At 37.8% G+C, this 14,927-nt stretch overlaps 1 protein-coding gene across 5 annotated transcripts in view; it reads left to right on the forward strand.

Moving 5' to 3' along the window:
• The window catches only part of ATG5 (autophagy related 5), a 116,206-nt gene that overhangs the window by 40,084 nt on the left and 61,195 nt on the right, over positions 1–14,927 (forward strand). The gene's annotated exons all lie outside the window — the stretch shown is intronic.

A 14,927-nucleotide genomic window follows, 5' to 3' on the forward strand; every position in this document is an offset into this window, starting at 1 on the left:
CACCTTCCTGCTGTGTTCTCTGTCTCTTAGAGATCAGAGTTCCTTAACCTTGCCTACATTGATTGCCCTCCAGTGTCTTCACACAGTTCTGTGTACAGGCAGTTCTCACTTTGCATGGGTCAAATCTGCATGAATTTCAGTTAACGTGCTTTAGTTAAATAACGCAAGTTCTTCAGTAATTATGTGACGGCAGATACACATCATAATCAGTGACCAGTCATGTCGCTCCTTTCAGCGTCTTGTCAGTGAATTGTCCTGATGCAGCTGTTATCTGTTCACTCACAGACAGCAAAGCAGTGTTGCTTCCTTGTATCCATTGATAAACCCATGTAACATTTGTAAAACTGGATTATTGAAAGGGGGAATTAGCCAAGAAAGATGAAAGTGTAGCAAAGAAACAAAAAGTGATAGTGCTGAAAGTGAAATTTGAATAAAATGCAGTGGAATTATAGAAGATGTAACTGTGAGACTCTTGACACTACTAGATTGAGGGACTTCAGAAATGCAGCCATAGGAACTTGGTAAAGGCAAACTCTTCCACACACGTGAGTGAACTGGTTGTGATGAAAAGGATGAAGTTATCCCAGGGGGAATGACGCTGGCAAAAATATCTCATTAAAGGAACAGGGATATTTCTGACCTTGAAAGTGCAAGTAACATGTTTGAAGTTGATCCTAACTTAGAAAGGAGTATGACAGTTTGCCAAGGTTTAGGAAAGATGCTTGCTTGTAAGTTATATGTCAAGAAAGCAAGCACTGTTTAAATTGTGCTTAAGAGTTTTACAAATAAAGTCCTTTGATTCTCCATGTTCCTAATGTTTTAACTGGTGCACTATAAATAACACAGCATACTAAAAAAATATTAGTTTTATTTACTTTTTTCATTTCCTGTGCCTTTGTAACCATCAGAGTTTTTAATGTTTTGACAGTTTTCTAAAAGGTCATAGACAGTCGTAAATTTTCTCATTAACTATTAGGACCATTTTGAGTGGTTTCATCTTGCATGATCACTTTTCCAGTTCTGTACTACTATGCATAGCAAGGACTGTCTATATTTTTCCCATCTTTGATAGTTATTTTTGGAAAAGGAGTTGGTACAATAAGAAAGCTGCTCTTTCATGGCAACAACTAGAATAAGAAAAAGCCCTCTTACTCCCCTAAAAAAAAATAATTAAAAAAATATGATACAATTTTATCTTTTGTACTGCATAATTACCATGTCAAAGAGATGTCTGTAGTTATTTAGTATTTATTAAACTTTCATTATGAAAAATACAGGGCATTGTCTTTGACTTCTGTAGTACAAAAGATATTTTATGATGTGTCCTATAACTCATTTATTTCAAGTTTCTTATATTTGATCCAGGTTACATGGAGTTGCTCCTTAGTTTTGTATTTGTGCCTCTCGTATGTATCAGTTAGGTTGTAAGCTTTGCAAAAGGAAGGCACTGGGCCTTTCACCTCATTTGTATTACTGAGTACACATACTCTTATTAAGTGATCAAAAGAGTTTACAACCCCTTAAGAAGGAATACTTTTTCTTTTTCCTGACTGGCTGTTTGCAGATGAAGTGGCGTTTCAAGAGGCTTGTGAATATACTTAAATGGAATAAGATAGAAATATTCTAAAGAGAGAAGGGATCTGAGAGTAATTTGGCTTCGGAATTTAAGTAAATAATTTAGATAGACTTTTAAATAGATGTTCTTGAAATCTATCATGAGGATGATGAGTCAGCTATAGAGAGCCCAGGGATTCTGCAGAGATTTCTAAAAATGATTGAACTGTTTCATTTGGGGCATTGCAGAATTGGGTACAGAAGGTGATGGGTAAGAGTTGTGAAAACAACAAAGGTGTGGTTTGAGTCTCAGTTCTTCTGGCAGCTCCTTAGGGCAAGTCACTCAATCCCTTTAGCTTCAGTTTCTTTATCTGTAAAACAAAAGAATATCTGCTTTGTTTTCTTATGTGTCTTTAGAAGATTTTATGAAACATTAATATAGTTTATGTGAAAGAGTTTGAAAGGAAGTAAAGCTGTCTTGATAAAATACTGAGAAGTCACTTTGGAAACTCTAGAATAGGGGTTGGCAAACTGTGGTCATGAGCCACCTACCTGTTTTTTTTACCACTGTGTCACCTGGGAAGCCCATTTATTAATAAAGCTTTATTAGACCCTTGCCACCCCAGTTCATATAAGTATTGTTTATAGCTACTTTCCTGCTACAGCTGCTGAGTTAATAGTTTGGAAGAGACCGTGTGGCCCACAATGTACAATATTTACTCTCTAACCCTTTTAGAAAACATTTGTGAGCCTACAGGTTATTAAACCAGTAGCTTTTATTTATCATTGACCTAAAGCATGACTTCCCGGTTGGACTGGTGGTAAAGGACTCCCCTGCCAGTGCAGAAGACATTAGAGATGCGGGTTTGGTCCCTGGGTCAGGACGATCCCCTGGAGGAGGGCATGGCAGCCCCTCCAGTATTCCAGTACTCTTGCCTGGAGAGCCCCATGGACAGAGGAGCCTGGCGTGCTACAGTCCACAGGGTCACAAAGAGCTGGACATGACTGAAGTGACTTAGCACGCATGCATGCAAAGCATGACCCATCACGTCACACTTTCAGAACTGGGTATAAACGTATCAGATTTAGTCTGATAACTGCCTTCATTGCAATTTTTTGGCGTAAAATTCCTTTTTTCCTGTTTTTGTCTTAGCTTATATAGTCTTTCTTGGTTGTGTGACTGTTTTAAAGTTATTTTTATTCATTTCACTTTTATTAAAGTACTTTTCAAATTGAGTTTCATAAACTCCAACTTAAAATGGTATGTGGTTAAATTATACTTTATTCCTTTTTTAGCTATAAATTATTTTTGTGTCTATTATGTTTGGTTTTATTGGTACTGGTAATGATTGAGTTTACACACTCCAAATCCTACATGTGGAGTCCTGTGGAAACTCAATTTTTTAAAATTGAAATATACATTTAGGAAATCTTCAGCTGGGTAAAGGTTGTTTATAGAAAATATGCTTTGGGGTAAAATGTTGACTGTTGCCTGCATTAAGGTAAATTGGTGAAAGGTGGGTATAGTAGTTCATTCTGTTCCTTCTGCCTGGAATAACCTCTTTCTTCCTTTTAGTCTGTTTAATTTTTTATTTACTGTTTTAATGCTCCTCTCTGTTATCACCCTCTCCATGAAATCTTGCCTCTTTCATTATTTTTTTAGCAAAGTATCTTTTGCACATCTATCATGTACCTGACACTGTGCTAGGAGCTAGTGATCACCCAGCAGTGATAGGACAAACTAGGATCCTGTTTTCATGAAAATGACAGCCAGGTGGAGGCAGAACCAGTTATATTTTCATACTGTCACGGCTCCTTGTCCATTCATCTGCATTTTTGCTCGCATGTTTCACACTCTGGTATAGATATGGTTAATGTTTTCTGCTAGAATATAACTTTCTTTTGGTTAGAGTATATCATTATCCCCAATACCAAGTATACCTTTAGGCACAGAATGGACAAAATAAATATTGACTGACTGACTCCTTTATTTTAATCCTATCTAGTACAGCAAGGAAATGTTAACAGCTTTTCATAAATAGATTAATATTAGTGTAAAAAAGAGGAAGTACCTTTAACAATTTTAATATGGAAGTGGATTTTTATATTTAAAAATTTTTCCATCCAAAAGAAAATATTATAAATTTGTTAGGGCAAAGATGTTTCACCTGTTTGTTAGTGTAATTGTAAATTGGCAGAACTGAGACAAAGCAGATGGTAAATTTATTTCATTCAGAACTGCACCTGTAGAACATAGCAACTAAACAATTTAAACAATGTTTGAATACTTTCAAATGCTAATTTTAATTTTTCAGGTCTCTGTGAAAGAGAAATAAGAAAAGCTTTTGAAACCAAGAAAACTCATTTAAGACATACTGTGCCTTTCAGTGTTTTTTACAGGTTTTCATTTTAGTTACAAGAGTATCTAACCTCTCCTTGAAAAAAAGGTAATGACCACAAAAAAAGAAAAGAAAGTAGCATTTTTATTATTTATGAGGCGTTTGTCACTATGTTTGCAGGCTATTTTCTATTAAATGTCAGGAGGTTCTTCTTATAAGCTAGAGATTTGAGGAAATCTCTAAAAAATATTTTAGCATAATATATGACAGTTTTTAGCTTTGATTTTTCTGGGTATACTAAAAAAGAAAAGACATCAAATAAGTTCCATAGACCTTCAAATAAAGGCAAGTTTTGCCTGCTAATTATTGAAAATGTACATTGTTTGTAAACTATGGTTAATCCCTTGAGCTAAGTTATGTTTTAGAGGAGTTATTTGGTAATGTACCATTTTAACTTAAAACTGATTTTTAAGAGAAAATAGTGATTAACCAAAGGTGAATTTTATGATAAGTTGTAGCATTTTGAAAATACTTTTGCTTGTTAGGTGATGATTATAGCAGGCTTGTACAATAGAGACAGTTGGGTTGTGTTTGCATTGCTTGGTTTTTGTCAGCTGGACTGAGATGAAGTATTGGACTGAGAATCTGTTGGTCCACGAAGGACCACTGGGCCTGGTCTTTCTTTGCTTATCTACTACTAGCTGTGTGGCCTTGGCAGATCACTCTTCTCTCTAAACTGGAGCTTCCTTATAAATGTCAAGGTGGTGATACCACACGAGACTCAAACTCATGACTGTCCAGTGGTAATCACACTTGAATTCTGATGGTTAGATATTTCCAGAGGATTTCCTGGAAGAGTATTGTTTATCATTTCTCTCTCCCTCTTTTTCACTTTACCTCTCCTTTCCTCCTTGGCCCTTTCAAGCAGGACTTAGGTAAAAGGTAGTAGATAATTTTCTAGAAATAAATGGGGTATCATAGAAAGACTACTAAAGCAGAAAGACAAGAGATTTTTGGACTTAAATCTCTATCTTGAAGCTTCCTTTCTGTGCTATTATCTCGGTGTCGGTGCTGTTCCAATGTGTAAGTGGTGTGGAAGGAGATTCCTAAGTTGAACTGTCAATAGGAAGCATAAATACTCTTCTTGAACCTTTTGTCTTATAATGAAAGGACTGTTTGGTAAGCTTCCTTTCTTTAGAAAAACTCAGATTTTTTTTTTTTTTTAAATCAGTCATGAGAACACCGGGATCATTTTGTATAAATAAGAGCAGAGAAAATAGCGTGATGAGCGTCCACATATCCATGACCCAGACTCAGCAGTTATTAGTGTATGGTCAGTCTTGTTTCATCTGTTCTCACCCCTCCTCCACTTTTGAGTTTATAGAAATTGGATTAGTGCCACTAAGACTGCTCACAGATCTATATTCTTCACAGACTTTATACTCTGATATTTAATCAAGCCGTGGAAACAGCTTTCTGTACAGCAGAGTTATGCCCAGATGCTGGTAGTATGGATTAGCCCATTGCAAGAACCCACCATGTGCCAGGCACTGTGCTGGGCTTCGGGGCCACTGGGCTAAGTACAGCAGCCTTGATTCCTCCCCTGAAGAGTTTGCAGCCTGGTGGGGGAGGCAGACATTAAACAGACAGCCTGTAAATAATTATTACATTTATGGTTTGGGCTGCAGAGGAAAGGATAGGGAGCAGGGTGGTTGTGATGAAAGTGTTCCTGGCACCGGGAGTGATATGGGTTAGGCTGAGGAGCCTAAATAAATTAATACATTCTGGAAGCACTTAAGAAGGCTGTTCTGACCAGAGCATGGTGATCAAGATAAGTCAGTTTTTTGATACCCAGTCCCTGTAATACCACCATAAAAAGAAGCATAAGGCACTTTGATGCTACTCATATTTTAAAATTTATGCTGGTTTCTGCTAATTACTGTTTTCTGAATGCTCAAAAACATTATAAAACTTTGCTAAAGATTGATGTCAGGCTTACCAGTTGATAAAATCCGTTCATATTTTTAGGTTGAAACATTTGTCTGTCTGCTGACCTCAGGCACCTCTCTCATTTTCCATTGTTTCATAAGATTATTGGCATTGGTTTTGTAATCCTATCTGTAAGTTCTTTTCGTGTCCACTGAAGTAATTTTCCTTTATCTGAAGGCTTGCATTAATTTTTAAAGCAGAGTACCTGCTGTTAGGTGTGAGTTTTTTGAAGCATCATTTTGATTTTAACTATGTTTTCACACATTTCTTCTTTGAAAATCACTCTGTTGTTGAAGAAAATGGAAACTAAAGAGAAGCTGGATAGTTGAGCTCTCTGTCATCTCTTAATATGATACTGTCTTTCCCAATAATGTTCTTGCATTCCTTTGCCATGCATGGTTTACGAAGCTTGTTTTGTTTTTCCTCTTTTTTTTTTGAATAAGCCTCATCTCGTCCTTGTTGTTAACCTTCCTACACTCTTCTTCTTTTTTCAATGGGCCTTCGGTGTCACAGACATCATTTCTCATACAGAATCTCGTCTGTTGTCAGTATTTAGCCTCCACTTCATTTATTTTATTTTTGGCTTTGCTGGCTCTTGACGCCGCATGGGCTTTTCTCTAGTTTTGACGATGGGGGGGGGGGGGCTGCTCTTTGGTTGCGATGCTCAGGCTTCTCATTGTGGTGGCTTCTCTTGTTGTGGAGCACGGGCGGGAGGACACGTGGGCTTCAGTGGTTGCAGCACCCGGGATCAGTAGCTGTGGCTCCTGGGCTCTAGAGCGCAGGCTCAGCAGCTGTGGTGCAGGGGCTTAGCTGTTCCACGACAGGGATATTCCTGGATTAGGGACCAAACTCGTGTCTCCTGCCTTGGCAGACGGATTCTTTACCACTGAGGCACCAGGGAAGCACCCTCCCACTCTTTTTACATAGCCCTTTTATTAGGATTCTGCAGAGAAACAGAATGAACACACACACGGAGGTTTATTATGAGGAATTGACTTCTGTGATTTTGGAGGCTTAGAAGTCCCACAGTCTGCCTTCTGCAAGCTGAAGACTCAAAAAAGTCAATGGTGTAATTCAGTCCAAGTCCGAAGCCTGAGAATCAAGGATCCTTCCGGTATAAATCCTAGTCTAATGGTAGGAAAATATGAGATGTCTCAGTTCAAGATATGGGACAGAAAAAGGGGGGGGGCAGATTCCTGTTTCCTCTGCGTTACCTTTTGTTCTGTTCACGTTCTCAACTGATGAGATGATGTCCACATTGCTGTGGGCCATCTACTGAAATGCCACATACTCATATATGCTGATCTCAGCACAAAACACCCTCACAGGCACACTCAGAAATGTTTAGTCTGGGCATCCATGGCTGGTCAAATTGACACATAAAAAAATACCATCACATGCTATAACTTGGTTCATCTTTTATGGGTGCCATTTTAATATTAATTCATTGAATCTATACTAAAGATAAAGTAGTGAACAAAATAGACTGAATTTCCTGCCCTTGTGGGGGAGGTAGACAATAAGTATATATAAAAGTAAAATGCATTATACACCTTTTGATGATGAGTGCTATGGAAGAAAAAGCATGCAAATAGAGAACTGTTCTGTGTTGGGAGAGGGCATTGCTATTTTTAATCAGGTGGTCACAGAAGATATCACTGGTTGGATGACATTAAATGAAGATCTGAAGCGGGACCATGCTTTTGTCTGGAGTGAATAATACCTTCCTAGGCAGAAGGAGGAGAAGGCAGTGGCACCCCACTCCAGTACTCTTGCCTGGAAAATCCCATGGACGGAGGAGCCTGGTAGGCTGCAGTCCATGGGGTCGCGAAGAGTTGGACATGACTGAGCAACTTCACTTTCACTTTTCACTTTCATGCATTGGAGTGGCAACCCACTCCAGTGTTTTGCCTGGAGAATCCCAGGGACGGGGGAGCCTGGTGGGCTGCCGTGTATGGGGTTGCACAGAGTCAGACACGACTGAAGCGACTTAGCAGCAGCAGCAGCAGGCAGAAGGAACAGCAGGGCCCTCAGGTGGGGAAAAGTGCTAGGTACTGTTGAAGAACAATCCTATTTGTAGCTTTCACCAAAAGTGAGAGGTAACTTAAGTGTTTTCCCCCGCGATACTCTTCTCCTCTAGTGTGCTTGTCAGATTTCTCCTCTTACTTGTGAGACCAATCTATCATGTAGTCTCATCATTAAAAAAAATTTTACATAGCAAAAATATCACTTATCTAGTTCTTTCCACGAGTCTTGTGTGACAGAAAGCATCCTTTTTGCAGTCATCTTATACTCTTTTGAAAGCAATAAACAAAGTGCTGAGAATAGAGATAATTAGGAATTGGGCCTGTTTTTTATTAAGATAGTTATAGAAGACCTGTTTGAGGAGATGATGGTTAAGCTCAAGTCTTAAAGATGAGAGGAAACTAGTCAAATGGGGAATGGCATATTGAATTTGGTACATCTTAAGGAATAGAAAGAAGACCACTGTGTCTTGGCCAGTGACATGAAATGAGGTTAGAGAGATGGGAAAAAGCTAGATGATATAGGGCCTTTTAAGCCAGGGAAAAGAATTTCTATACTAAGTGCAGTGGGAAGCCATAGGAGGATTTTTAGGCAGGAGAGTGATGAGATACAGAATATGATGAACAACATTCTAGCTACTGAATGGTGAGTGAAATAGAGGGAGCCAGGAGTGGAAGGGGAGAGTCTGCAGTAGTAGGTCCAGGTAAAAGGTGATGGTGGTCTTTAGGGTCATGATGATCGAGATGGAGAAGCATCAATAAATCTGGGGTTAATTTTGGAGCAGGGCTTGACAGAATCTGTTGTTAGACTGGATAGTAAGGCTGTTACAAACCAACCTTGGGTCTGCTCCCCTGCACTCAGTAAAGCCAGGCTGCAGACAGCCAGGTCGTGGTGCAGGAAAGTCCAGCATTTACTGCAGGGCAGCAGAGCAAGGAGAATGAGCAGCTCATGCTCAGAGACCCAGACTCCCTGACAACTTTCAGGGGAGAGGTTTCTAGGGCCGTGTGAGGGAGGGGGCTGCAAGGAGTGTGATTAACCTGTGCACAGTTCTTAGATTGGTTGGCATCGAGGTGAAGCTGCAAGCACTGTCAGCCTTCTGTTTCTAACCAGTCTAGGATCTGTATTCTTGCAGTCAGCAGTTTTGATCTGGTGGGGGTTTCTTCCTATAAAAACAACGTAGGAGTGTTTCCATCTTTCAGGGAACTGTGAGTTGGGTGATCTACTATGTGGTGGATTTATGGTCTAAACAGTTTGCCAGCCCAACAGCTATTACTCTTTGTTTCCACATCTTCACATTTCCTAATCATTAACTCTTGAGTCAGGCTTTAGAGACTCAAGTGAGGCCTGGAAGACTAAAACAAAAGCCTTTTACTTCAAAGGATGGGGACACAGGGGCTTGTCTACGGTTTCAGGGTTAGGTTGAAAGAAAGGAATCATTGCTGAGTTCCGACCTGGGCAGCTGGATGGGTAGTGGTACTTTATACCATGATATGAAATAACTGGTTAAAGAATAGGTTTGGGATGAGGAGCAAAGCCAAATTGAGAAGGTCAGCTTTGAAGACAAAAAGTTTGAAATGTCTCTGAGACATTCATGTCAAGATGCGTTGAGTTAAATGTTGATAGAATTGTTGATAGTATTGTGAGTGTGTGTCAGTAGATGAAGAAGGCTTACTATTGTTAAATTTGGATCAAATGCAGCAGCTTCTAATTTCATTCTTATTTACTTTCACCATTTGATAATAATAAAGAGTACCCTCTTTATTATTTCATCGTGAAGGATAGGGCAGTTAATGTCCCAGTGATACAAGGCATTGAGTACAGAGCAATCCCGTGTGTGACAATTCTTTCTAGCCACTAACTGTGTTTTGCTTTTTTCCCTGTATATGGCTGAGTTAGTCATTTCCATTATTGTTTTGTCTGCAATACAGTAAGGTTAATAATAAGTTCAGTCTGAAACTGTGTGTGTGGCTTCAAGAATTTGCTTAGAGAAAATTTATAACCTGCTTGAGCATTCAATTAAGTTTTACTGTGGAACAAACAAGCATTTTACTATATTACGTATTTTACATCAATCTTTTGGTATTCTGCTTTCTGCAATTAGAAATAATGATGGAAATCTAAAAAGTTTATGCATTTGTGTTTTAATATAAAACCGTAAAGATGCTTTACTTGGCTTTCGGAGAAAGGTTGCTCTTGGGAGTTACATGATTTGAATGAATAAATAAATTTGGTAACAATTTGGATCATAGCCTGTTATAGTTCTTTAAGTATACTTGGCAGTAAAGATAATCAATAATAAAACTTGGTGAAAACGTTTAGACAGTTATTTCATCATACACTACAAATTATACTAGCATATGTGTATTGATAACAGTGAATGCTCATTAATAACAGGGAATGGTCATGTATTGTAATCAGTGGTAGAGAGAATACATTTTTGTACATGAGATGCAGTCAACAAATGTACAAATCTATAAGACTAGATTTATACTTGGTGGGCAACAATCCATGGGGTCACAAAAGAATTGGACACAACTGAGCACACACACACAAACTCTGACCAGTACTTGAAAATATTTTTAGTGAACTCTTAGTGTTGCAGGAATACAAAGGTTTAGTTTGCAACGTTATTTTAAATAAAATTTCAAATCATCTCCTTATCATATCTTTTATTTATCTCTGGTCCAGTTAAAAAACTTTAAAAATAATGTATGCTTTCTAATCTACTGTTATTTTTTTGTAAGCCAAGTTTGGCAAGGTTCGCAAAGTTTTTTTCTTATGAATGTTGGTACCCTGTATAAGAAAATGCAGAGAAACATATGTTGGATCAATGATTTTCACTCTTGGAGTCATGACCTGTAATTATTATTTGAATTTACAGCATGATTCCTCTTCTTAAAAAAAAAAAATATATATATATACACACACACACACACACACACACACACACACACACACACACACACACACACACACACACACACACACACACACACACACCCATATGTACACACGGACACATATATGTGTATAAAGTTTAACTTATTTTGTTTTTATCTTTTTATTTTAATTTTCAGTTTCTTAGATTTAGGTGTAATTGGTGTGAAATATTAGTTTCAGGTTTTCAACATAATGAATTAATATTTGTATACATAGCAAAGTGAGCACCGCCACAGTAAGTCTAGTTAACATCTGTCATTTTACAGTTATAAAATTTTTTTCTTGTGATGAGAGTGTTCAAGATCCACTCTGATAGCAACTTTCAAATATACAATACAGTATTATGAACCATAGTCACCATTCTGTATGTTACCAGTTGTAAAAGAACTAAAAATATTTACAATACTGGTTGAGTCAGCTTACATTCCCACCAACAGCACACATGGGTTCCCTTTTTCCTGGTGGCTCAGCTGTTAATGAATCTGCCTGCCAATGCAGAAAACCCAGGTTCGATCCCTGGGTCGGGAAGATCCCCTGGAGAAGGGAATGGCAACTCACTCCAGTATTCTTTTCTTTTTAAATTTACTTATCTTTTAATTGAAGGATAATTGCTTTACAGAATTTTGTTGTTTTCTGTCAAACACTCCAGTATTCTTGCCTGGAGAATCCCATGGACAGAGGAGCCTGGCGGGCTACAGTCCATGGGGTCACAAAGAGTTGGACACCACTGAGTGACTTAACACTTTGCCAACATTTGTTCTCTTGACAATAACCATTCTGACAGGTGTGAGGTGATACCTTATTGTGGTTTTGATTTGCATTCTCCTCATTATTAGCAATGTTGAGCACTTTTTATCAACCTGTTGAAAATGTCTATTCTGCCCATTTTTAAATTGGATTGTTTGGGGAGGGGTGTTACTGTTGAGTTGCATGAGTTTTTTGTTTATTTTTTTGATATTAACCTCTTGTCAGATAACATGATTTGCAAATATTTTCTCCCATTCAGTAGGTTGTCGTTTCATTTTGTTGAGGATTTCTTTTGCTATGCAGAAGTTTTTTGGTTTGATGTGGTTCCACTTGTTTACCTTTGTTGCTTTTGTTGTCAGATTGAAAAAGATTGCCAAGACCTAGGTCAGGGTATATGTGCATATATAGTTTAACTTGTTTTTGAGTGAATCTTTTGTTTTGAAGCTTAATATTGTATTGTTTTTGAGTGAATCTTTTGTTTTGAAGCTTAATATTGTAATTCTCCTTCAGAGAACAGAAAACCCCAGTTGCTTCGTCAGTTGTCTCCTGATTGCTTTTCTCTAGAGCAGTGTTTCTCAAAGTGTAGACAGTGGGAAGCATCGGTGTTTCCCAGGAACTAAATAGAAGTGCATCCTAAACCAGCTGAATTAGAAATTCTAGGGTAGACCCCAGCAATTCTTGGGTCGGGACCCCTCCAGGTGACTGCAACGCTCTGCTGTGTGAGAGCCACTGCTCCTGAGCAGGATTTCTCAGCCTTGCCACTGCTAGGTATTTTGGACTGGATAATTCTTTGATGCTGGGGTGGTGGAGGGGTACAGGATGTTTGGTAGCTTTCCTGGTCTCTGCCCACTCATGAGAGGCCGGTAACACACTTTTCCCCATGCTCAGTCATGACATTAAACAATGTCTCCAGACACTGCCAGATACCCCCTCAGCGGCAAAATCACTCCATTTGAGTACGCCTGCTGGGAGGGGTGATGCAGAATTAATGGGTAAAACTGTCTGTCCATTAGAATAGCAGTGACTGTTTCCTGAATCCCCAAGTTCTGTCCTGGGGGCTTACAGCAGCCTTGTAAGATATGTTTGAAAGTTGAAAGCCGGGGCCAGTTTATGTATGAAGGTTCTCATCTGTTCCACCAGCTCAGCTCTGAGGACTAGTGTGTTCATTTGTTACAGTGACTCATGTAGGCTGTATTTGGAACTATATTCTTTAAACAAAAGGACTTTGACATATAAACAAATTAAAAAGTTATTTTAATCTGTTAACTCTTCTTGTGTGTAAACATAACCATGTGAACTTCTTATTGTAAACTTAGTTGTTTCTGGATGCTGAGGGTTATTTTTGCTGACATGACTGTTAAATGACAAATGAATCAACAGTATGCTGTCATTTCAGTAAGACTGTTAACATTTTTGGAGGTAACATGAGTCTTCTGTATTTTCCCTTTTTCTTCTGCTGTTGCCTTTCATCTCCCTCTCCTGTTTTCTCTATGGTACTTGACCTGGTACTGCATATGTTGATAAACACTTCTTTCCCTCTCTTCCCACTCTTAATTTAAACTTTAGCCTACTCTCTGACCAATTCTTTATTATCTTTCTAGGGCCTGAATGGCCAGATAAACATTTTCGCTCAATAGTCTGTAATTAATGCTGCCCAGTGTGTTACCTATTCCTAGGTACCTATTTCCTGCACTTTAAAACAAAGATCTAGAAATTACTTTATTGAGAATTTTAGAATTTCAAGCCTCTCCTTTTGCACTCTCCCAGTCCTATCCCTGTGACTTTGTTCACCCCATCTGCCTGTGCAGACCTGTTCTGACTAATGGCTGTGATAATGAGCTCTAGCTGTCACAGTTCTCTGTATTTAAGATGTTTTTTCTGAACCAAAGAAGTAACTGCAGTTCTCTAACAGTGCTAATTTCTTATTATTCATTGTATGTCTCTTTTATTGCTTTAGAAACTGTAAAAGATTCAGAAATCCTTTTATGCCAAATTTTATGGCAAATTTTGGCATAAAAGGATTTCTGAATCTTTTACACATTTAAATATTAAACTCTTCCAGTGTTTTAATTAGCATTCAGAGAGTTGCAAGATTTTAACCCAAATGCTAGAAAACTAGAAAAGAAGCAGCCCATAAAAAATGAGAGCTAAATAAATGAACTTGTATATCTAAGACACATAGTATTCAGTCAGGTTCTGATCATTATCTTCAAAAAGTGAAAGTGAAAGTCACTCAGTCGTGTCCAGCTCTTTGCGACCCCATGGACTATACAGTCTGTGGAATTCTCTAGGCCAGAATATAGAGTAGGTAGCCTTTACCTTTTCCAGGGAATATTCCCACTCCAGGGAAGTTCAAAGTGGCTTCCTATTTAAGCAGCATTTCTTCCCACAGGGTCCCTTTATGATCCATACTATCTTTGATTCCCTGGCTTTTCTACATCTAGCTTATTTCTATCTTTCTCAGTAGAGGAGTATTGATAAAATATCCCAAATGCTATTTTTGATTGGAATTAATTTCCATAAAGGATTTAACCAGAAAGATTTCACTTTATTTCAAGTTACTATAAGCCACACTCAGAACTAAACTACATGATATATGCCTCTTTTTCTTAAACTAGCTTCTTCTTTTTGTTAATAAATTCAGATTTTTTTCCTACAAGTATATTAACCTGCACTTTTCACTTAAGGTGAAATTATTTTTATGTGGGTTTTTTAAACCCTATGAAAACATTTTTGCAAGAAGAAAATTTATTGCTGTTTATTCACTCAGACTATATAAATAGCGTAGTAGGAGCAAGGAAGAAAAGACTGTTAGTGGAGATCTAATATCTGGAAAGGAGGGAGAGACAGGAGCAATTTGCATAGGCTCCTTGAGTAAAGGAGAAAGACTTTACATACAGAAGCTTTCCCCTAAAATTTTAATCATTTGTTTTGAGATGTTATATTCCTCTCAGAATAATACTCTGTGGGATTCAGATATTTGAATTGTAAATGAATGAATTGAGAAACACTCATAGAATCATTTCAAACGTTAATAACTTTATTCTTGTTTCTACTGAAATTCTTAGACATCTTGATGAGCTTTTAGAATACATTGTCTATATTACTTATTACTAAAAGCTATTGAATACATTTAAAATAATAGTATTTAGTCTAAAATAAATTCACTATAGGAAGTAATAATGTAGTTTATAAAATATTGGGTGGGCCCTATTTTTTGAGGTATGTGTATAATTTTACAAATGAACTTTGTTTTGACAATGAATGAGTTGTTATAATAAATAAATTTGGTAGTAAATGCCACCTGAATAATCCTAGTAGCTGAACTTAAAC

This window comes from Cervus elaphus, chromosome 28, assembly GCF_910594005.1.
Source record: "Cervus elaphus chromosome 28, mCerEla1.1, whole genome shotgun sequence".
NCBI lineage: Eukaryota > Metazoa > Chordata > Mammalia > Artiodactyla > Cervidae > Cervus > Cervus elaphus.